The 7,864-nt window shown below is 32.9% G+C and overlaps 1 long non-coding RNA gene across 1 annotated transcript; it reads left to right on the top strand.

Annotated features, from left to right (window-relative positions):
• The first annotated feature begins 4,040 nt into the window (after positions 1 to 4,040).
• LOC112031006 (uncharacterized) lies at positions 4,041 to 5,611 on the top strand. Its single transcript, XR_002884934.2, has 2 exons — positions 4,041 to 4,496; positions 5,322 to 5,611. It is a non-coding gene; the product is annotated as an uncharacterized LOC112031006 (long non-coding RNA).
• Positions 5,612 to 7,864: the final 2,253 nt, after the last annotated feature.

Raw genomic sequence — 7,864 nt, 5'->3', positions numbered from 1 at the left:
ATCTAACTGCTGGGAAGATAACTGTTCATTCAATCCCTAATTGTGGCTATACAAATTTAGAAACTTCATTATATTATTCTATATAAATCTCATTACTACTTTCAGGTAAAATCCAACTCAAACACATGCTCTAATCTGATTGGCTATCTTTAATCTTCAACTATATACAAAATATTCATGATATCTCTAATACCCAGCTACTGTCTGCCACAATCTGACCATATATTTCTCTGCTAATTACCAGAGTAGAGCATTAAATACTCTTCTTGTTTACCAAGATTATGTCACAACCCAATGAGACCTTGACTAAATGTCTAAAGCTTCATTATCTTTCAACCAATCCTTCTATTACTTACTAGAAATGTGTTGTAATGGAACCTTGCACCAAAAACACAAACACCCAATAAAGGAAACATTTCCAGCTGAACCCCAGCAGTGTATTTAGCACTTGATACCTAGTTGGAAGTGATATCATCAACCATTTAATGTTGAAATCCCAGCAACCAGCTGTTATACCCAAAATAGCAAGATACCCTTGAAAGAGATCTTACCATTTTTCAGCCAAATCCATGAAATGACCTTTCCAGCAATTTGAAATCACCCATCTGACCTCATTGGCTTCTGCCTAAAGCAAATAGCAGTCTTATGACAGCTGTGACAGCTGTCTCATGATAGCTGTCACAGCTTTTCCTGACAGCTGGGACAGCTTTTTCATGATAGCTGTCATAGATTTTCCTGACAATTGGGACAGCTTTTTCAGAACAACTGTGACAGCTGACCCAGCAGCCTGAGCATTATTGATTTTTCCACATTTGGCTAAAACCAAAACCAACTATTGAAACTACCTTTCTCTTACTAAAATACTTTCCTTTTATGCTACTTTTTTCCCAGCAGCTCTTACCTGAAACAACAAGTATACCTTAAAACTAAACATACCATTTTTGGCCAAATCTTAAGAAGGATTCTTTGAAAATTCATTGCTGTTTAGGACAGATTTTGGCTGAGATTATTTGCTAAAATACCCTCTTAAACTCAGCTAAATGGACCCCTTCATCAACACCTCAAAGGGAGAACACCAATGGAGGAGAACTCACTCATAAACTTCTCTTTCCCTCTAATTATCTTCTGAAACTCTTAATAAAGTACTAAGTTTCTGAGTTTTTTAGTTTCTAAATTAGGAATTAAACTCTTCAGCCCTTAGCTCATAAATGCTATTTATAAGCCTTCATACAATCCCAGCAGAAAATCCCAGCAGCTTTGCTAAACACACTACAATACTATTACTTTCTTATACTCATTCTCTCACTTTCCATATTCTAAAAATACATATATCTTGCTGCCTATATCTCTAAACATCTTTTTCTTCACTTCTCCTACACAATCTCATACACACTTATTATACCATTACATATAACACACCACAACTCAATATTATTTTGTTGCCCATAAACACATCTCAATACTCTTCTACACCTATCTTACTGCTCCTATCTCCAAACACCTAAGCACATCATTATGCTCTTCTCTTACAAAATCTTTCCTCTTGGAAAGCAATCTCTACAACCTCTCCTGCAGTTATAATCTCATATTCTTACTATCTTTAACCTCCATGTCTATCATACTTCCATATATCATACATATCACAAATATTACATCCCACAAAATATCTATATCTTTCACCATCTCTATACTTCTCAAGAGATATCAAACACCCATACTAAAAACCCTTCTCCTAGAAGGCACCAAGATCTTATATCAAAGTCCTTCTCCTAGAATGCACAATTTCTTCTTACAAAAGCCCTTCCCTTAGAAGGCACAAATTACTTCTCACAAAAGGCCTTCCTTTAGAAGGCACAAATTACATCTTACAAAAGCCCTTCCCATGGAAGACAACACTATTCATAACTTCACAACAACTAAAAGAGTATTATCAAAGGGAAACTCATTTAAGTGCATGATAAGAGAAGCAAGCTTAACCAGCCCTTACACACAGCTGGGCATACCCTCTCTCCCTCCAGTTGCACCCATTTTTCCCCTTCAATCTTGAAGTTATCATGACAAACTGCCCCTTTACCGCCGGAGTCATTCTGCTGAGATTCTGTCTACTCACTTATGCTACACCGCTGGGGCTGTAAACCATCAGAGATAAGTGACTCTACTTCCATACCTTTAAATTTATATCATTACATGATTACTTCACATTTAAATACATATTACTTTATTTCAACTACTATTACAACTATTAACCAAGGCTTAAACTCATGTAAATGCATGATAGGAGGGGCAAGCTTAACTAGCCTTTATCGCTGGCATTTTGCTGGAATCTTATTAGCTCACTGATGTTACACAGCTAAAGCTATAAACCATACAAAGATAAGTGACTTTGCTTCCATATCTTTAAATTTACATCATTGAGTACATGATTACTTCACCTTTAAATACAAATTACTTTATTTCAACTACTATTACAACTACTAATCAAAGTTATCATATCAAACACACATTACATATTTACTCAACCATTATCGTGATTCTTAGATTTTGGTCTTAATGATTTTGTAAGCTTAAAAATACGCCGGTAGCCGTTGGACCACGTGGCCCAATGTTGAGTTCTAGACGCAACTCCCCAAAAAGAACCTAGGCCTAGTACGGTCATTCCTCCAACGGACCACACGTGGCCGAGCAACCAAAAAAGGCCCCCGAACACCCATTAGAAGTAATTCAGAAATACTATTTTCCCCTTTGAAAGAATGAATATTGCCCTCCACAGAATGAGTATTTCTGAAACACTATCAAGTTTGCAGGTTCTTGCATAAATTTGTGCATTTTTTTTTATATCTGATTTTAGCTATCCATTATAGCTCCCAATCTATGTTCATGGTGTAATTGCCTTTAACATTAGCATACTGTCTTGAAGGTCATAATTCCATCATCATACACCAGTTAATCTCAACCATTGGTTTAAGCCAAATTCTTAAGAGGTTTAAAGATTGATAAGTTGAATTTTGTGGATTGGTTTAGTTCTATAATTAGGTATACACAAGATTTGTGTAGTTCTGCAATCAGATGTTCTAACCTTTTTTCTTGTGCAGTTCTATGACTTGGAGAAGCACTCGAAAGATAAAATGGAGATAAAAAATTCTAAATGTCAACATAAATGCCTCAAGGTGGTTGAATTAATTGGCTTTGTTGGGTGAGGAGTTGATATGGAGATTGCAAGGTACATATTGAGTCATACTGTGTCACTTGAAAAGATAATTATCGATCCCTACTATCGATTTATAACGACAACTGAGGATATTGATGAGCATCTATAGGCAACAAGTCATGCCAGGTAACACCTTAAACATAGATTACCTCCGGGAACACAATTAGTGGTACTCTAAATATGATCAACTTCTGATGGTAAGGTTAGGATGGAGCTTCTGAAGTGCACTTTGTTTTTTGGTATTTGCAATGGATTTTGATTCGTATCTTGTTCTTCTCCCTCTAGTTTGATCCCTTTATTATAGTAAGTCAAAGACTTACCCCAACCCTTTCTTATATCTGTCCCTTCAACTTTTGTACCCTCTCCTTTTTGGTCAAAGTTGGTATCACTAGTTGTTGTATCTGTTCATCCTGAGGTTTGTATCACTAGTGGCTTCAACTTGCAGTTAAAAGCAAAACTCATATTGCTCAATTGCAATGAAGAGATTAGTATAACTGAGAAATTTTCTGAATAAACAATTGCCACCATAACAAGGGAAAAAATATCAAATATGTTTGACCTTACTATCACAGAAAGTTCCAAATAGGTAATGCCAAAGACAGTGCCAAGTTATTGGCATGTATACATGCAAACACAAATATAACAAAAAGTTACCCTGTTCACAATTCATATTTCCTGCTATACTATAAAAGAACAATAACCAACTAATTCAGGGAAAAAACTATCCAACCATCCAAGTGAGAGGAACAAGTCTATCCCATATATTGCATGACAAAACAAAATTGTCAACAAGATATATAATTTCACTTCACTAACTCTCATGCAGCGATTAGTCAAAACAGAAATGTGAGTCATGTTTTGTTATGGACATGAAGCGTTAGGTGTGGAAACTTCAGAAAATCTGTCAATTCAAATCAAGTGCAAAGATTTAAGATAATCCATGTACCACTGCTTGTAATAGAAAAGGTCCAAATGAAAATAAAAGAAAGAATGTACTTGGAAAAAATGCCCATACACCCTCTGAACTTTGGACTAATGGCCAAGACATGCTTGAACTTTTTTATTGGCCAATTCACTTCTTAAACCATACACACCTACCAAATCAATTATTCAGTTAGTTCCGCATTAAAACACTAACGGAATAGCACGTGAAGTTTAAAAACTAATTAATTCACACGATAGAAAGAAGAGAGAGGAAAGACCTAGGTCTGACTGTATCTTGAGGCCCTGGTATGTGCAAGTTTCTATCGGCGTTGAGGTTTATTTACGCCAAGATCCAAATAATAGGGTGAGTCCAGGTTTTTCTTTATTTTTATCTTTGAAGATGAAATTTTAAGATGTTTTGGCCCATGAAATTTTTGGCTGTGTAAAATTCTTTCCACTTTTTTTTGGTTTTTTTTTTTTTAGCTCCTTTGATACTGGTGGATTTTTGTGATGATTATGGTTAGACATTGATCAAATGATGTAGATTTAATGAATTTTGTGTTGGGTCTTAAGGATTCCATGATCGATTGAGTTCTCAACTTAGGTTCATTATTTGTGCATTCCAATTGTTTGGTAAATTGTCCCAATGATTATGTGATATGTGCTTTCTGTTCAATCTGGTGGGGTTGTTGCTGGTAGATGCCGGAGTCTATGCTAATCCTTTTTTCTAATCCAGTTTGGCTTTAAATGACTTGGTTTTGTATTATTAGTCTTGTTGTTATTTAAGCTAGCAATATTTTTTTAGGTGAGAAAGAAAAGGAATAAACATCAAACTCAACCTGTACCTTGTTTTAATGACCTTCATTTTAATTAAGTCTAGGATTATATCACATGGTAGAGCAGCTTGAGGCTCCATTAGCTTCACTGGGCTAAGGAAATATTCAAAACATAGTTTATAGATTGAACATTTTATACAAAGATTTAGATTTGTTATTATGAACAAGAATAGGCAAATAAAAACAGTTTTATTATTGGGCTCTCTTTTTTTTTAGGATCAAAATGTTTGACCTGATGAAAAAATTGAATGAAATCTAAATGCTTGCTAATGACTTCTCTCATTGTATTTCTAATGACTTTATGGCCTTCACATCTAGTTTTATCTGATTTCTTTTTTAATTTTCTCAAACAGATGTAAGGGATCAAAAATGTGTTACAAGTTGTAAGTTGCAACCTTGATATGATGGTTATATGTTCAAATGTTTGAACTGTACTAGGGTAAATATCAAACTGGAAGAAATGCCAATCAGAGCAAAGACAACAATTGTGCTTATGGTTTATATGTTCAAATGCACAAAGTGTACTCAAAATTGTATATTGCTTAGTTAAGTGTTCAATGTCAATGATGTAACAATTATGTGATGATAATTAAGTGTTAAATGTATTATGAGAGGCGCAAGGATATTTAATAGTTTTCTTATATGCAATGACTACTTGTTTGTAATATAATTATGTTTATATATATATATATATATAATTAAATAAAAATAAAAAAACTAACTCAGATTTGCATATGAATTGAAGGATATGCAATGCGGACCTTGTTTGTGATCCTATGTCAGCAAACTATTTCTTTTTCTTTTTTCTTTTTTCTTTTGAGAAGCTATTTACTGTGTACAATTTTGTTTGTTTTTTTTTTTTTTTTTTTTTTCATTGATGTTAACAAAACACAAATTTACAAAAATAAATTACACATAGGCGCACATGTTTCTTTAATGATAAAACGAGACTTATAATTTGTATAAATTGCACATAGGTGCAGAATTTTTTTTTTTTTATTAATAATAAAATGAGGATCATAATCTGCTCATGAATACATCTCACACAAATCACTAGTACATCATTACCAAACAAATTGGCATATGAACAATCATTAGAGCACTTAGCCAAAGTTTAAAAAATATGATTCTAAACTAAAAAAATTGCTTGACGTTGTGGACCACCCAGTCCCTCCACTTGCAACACTTCTTTGAGTTGAGGATCTCTTGCACCATCAATTTTTGTGGCCGGAGCTTGCAATACTTGATCTCCTCTCTTGAGAAGATGATAATGCAACACTTGCAAATGATCCTTCCTGACCAAATACATTACTTGTACAGGACATCTACAAGAAAGCAATTACACATAACACAAATGTAAAAAAACAAATGTAATATTTGAAAGAAATAATCAATGAATCATTTCTAATATTTTTGAAAGAAATAATCAAGGAAAAAAAAAATGTAAAACATCAATAACTCATATAGCAACCTTAGCTTTAGATGTACTAAATTATCCTATCGTGCATTTAAATTATAGCTAAAATCTCTAGGTTGTGTTTGGATGGCAACATTTGGATTTGAAATCCATTGATTTAAAATGTCTTGATTTGAAATCTTTTAATTTTAAAATTCCTTGTTTAGGTCTTCTTAAACAAAGAATGATTTGAAATTCATCATTTCAAATTCCATTGTTTGGATATCTAAATTTGGATTTGAATTTGAATTTAAGATCAATAAAATATATTTTTTAATTATTATTTTTCTTAATCCTTCTACATTTTAATTTTAGTAATATTTTTAATAAATACATGAGGTAATATTAATAATTCAATTGACAAGATAATAACTAATATCTTTAGTCATAAACAACTAAAAAAATATTTTGCCAATTATTGACAACTAAAATTTTTATAACAACTAGAGATAAAACCCAAATGATGGATTTTTTTTCATAAAATTCAAAATCTCAAACTAAAAAATTATTCTTCAATTTCACTTCTTAATGGTTCTCTCACAAAGTACTTCCTATGTGAGCATATTCCAACAAGCATAACAAAAAACTCCACTAGCAAAGGCAAAAATCTCATCACCTCTTCCTCATATACTTCAATCTCCTCTCTTTTACATTTTCGTTGAATGGATATATCTCTTCCATCATTGGTCATTTTTGTCTCTGTTCGCTTTTCAAAATACAAACAATAAGAATCTATGACTAAAAAAAAGGTTATGAAAGAAAATCCATGAAATCACACCAAACTAATCAATGCAATTGCAACTACAAATATGAATAACAAATAATTAACACAACTAAAGGTAAGCAACCCAGTGACAGCTTGGTCAGCTTCAATCCATGCAAAGTAAAGGAAGGGAACACCCTCGTTTTTTCTGGAATCTTGTTCCTTGAACTCCGAAATTCTGCTATATTTAATATTTTCGTAGCTACTACAAATTTACTTTCAAAGATTATTAGGACAAACAAAGTCAATATCAAGTGGCTACTTGTCATTTTACTTTCTTGAAAGTTGGAATAAATCACTGTATATTTCTTCCTTGTTGACTCTGAACAAAATGACTAGGTACATAAGTACGTTGCTCTTGATCCGGGTAAATGTATTCCAATATTGTCATTAGTAGTGATGGAAGAAATAATTGTCCACAAGGACACAATTGGACAATGAGTTTATTACCAAATGTTAGAAGAAAAAGTACTTACATTTTGTTCATGCACGGATGGTGCATCAAATATGAATTTTGAAATCTACAAGTAATGTATAATCTGATAAGTAAATTATTCTCTCTCACACATACACACCCAATGCTTCTCTAGGAGTCCTAAGATTATTGAAGAACAGAAAATAAAGTAAGGAAGGGAAAGATGTAAGAAGGAATTAATAAATGAACTACAATATGATAG

Source organism: Quercus suber, unplaced genomic scaffold (assembly GCF_002906115.3).
Source record: "Quercus suber isolate HL8 unplaced genomic scaffold, Cork oak 2.0 scaffold_473, whole genome shotgun sequence".
Lineage (NCBI taxonomy): Eukaryota > Viridiplantae > Streptophyta > Magnoliopsida > Fagales > Fagaceae > Quercus > Quercus suber.
Note: the sequence above shows the minus strand (reverse complement) of the source record. Positions and strands in the feature narration are given on the sequence as shown.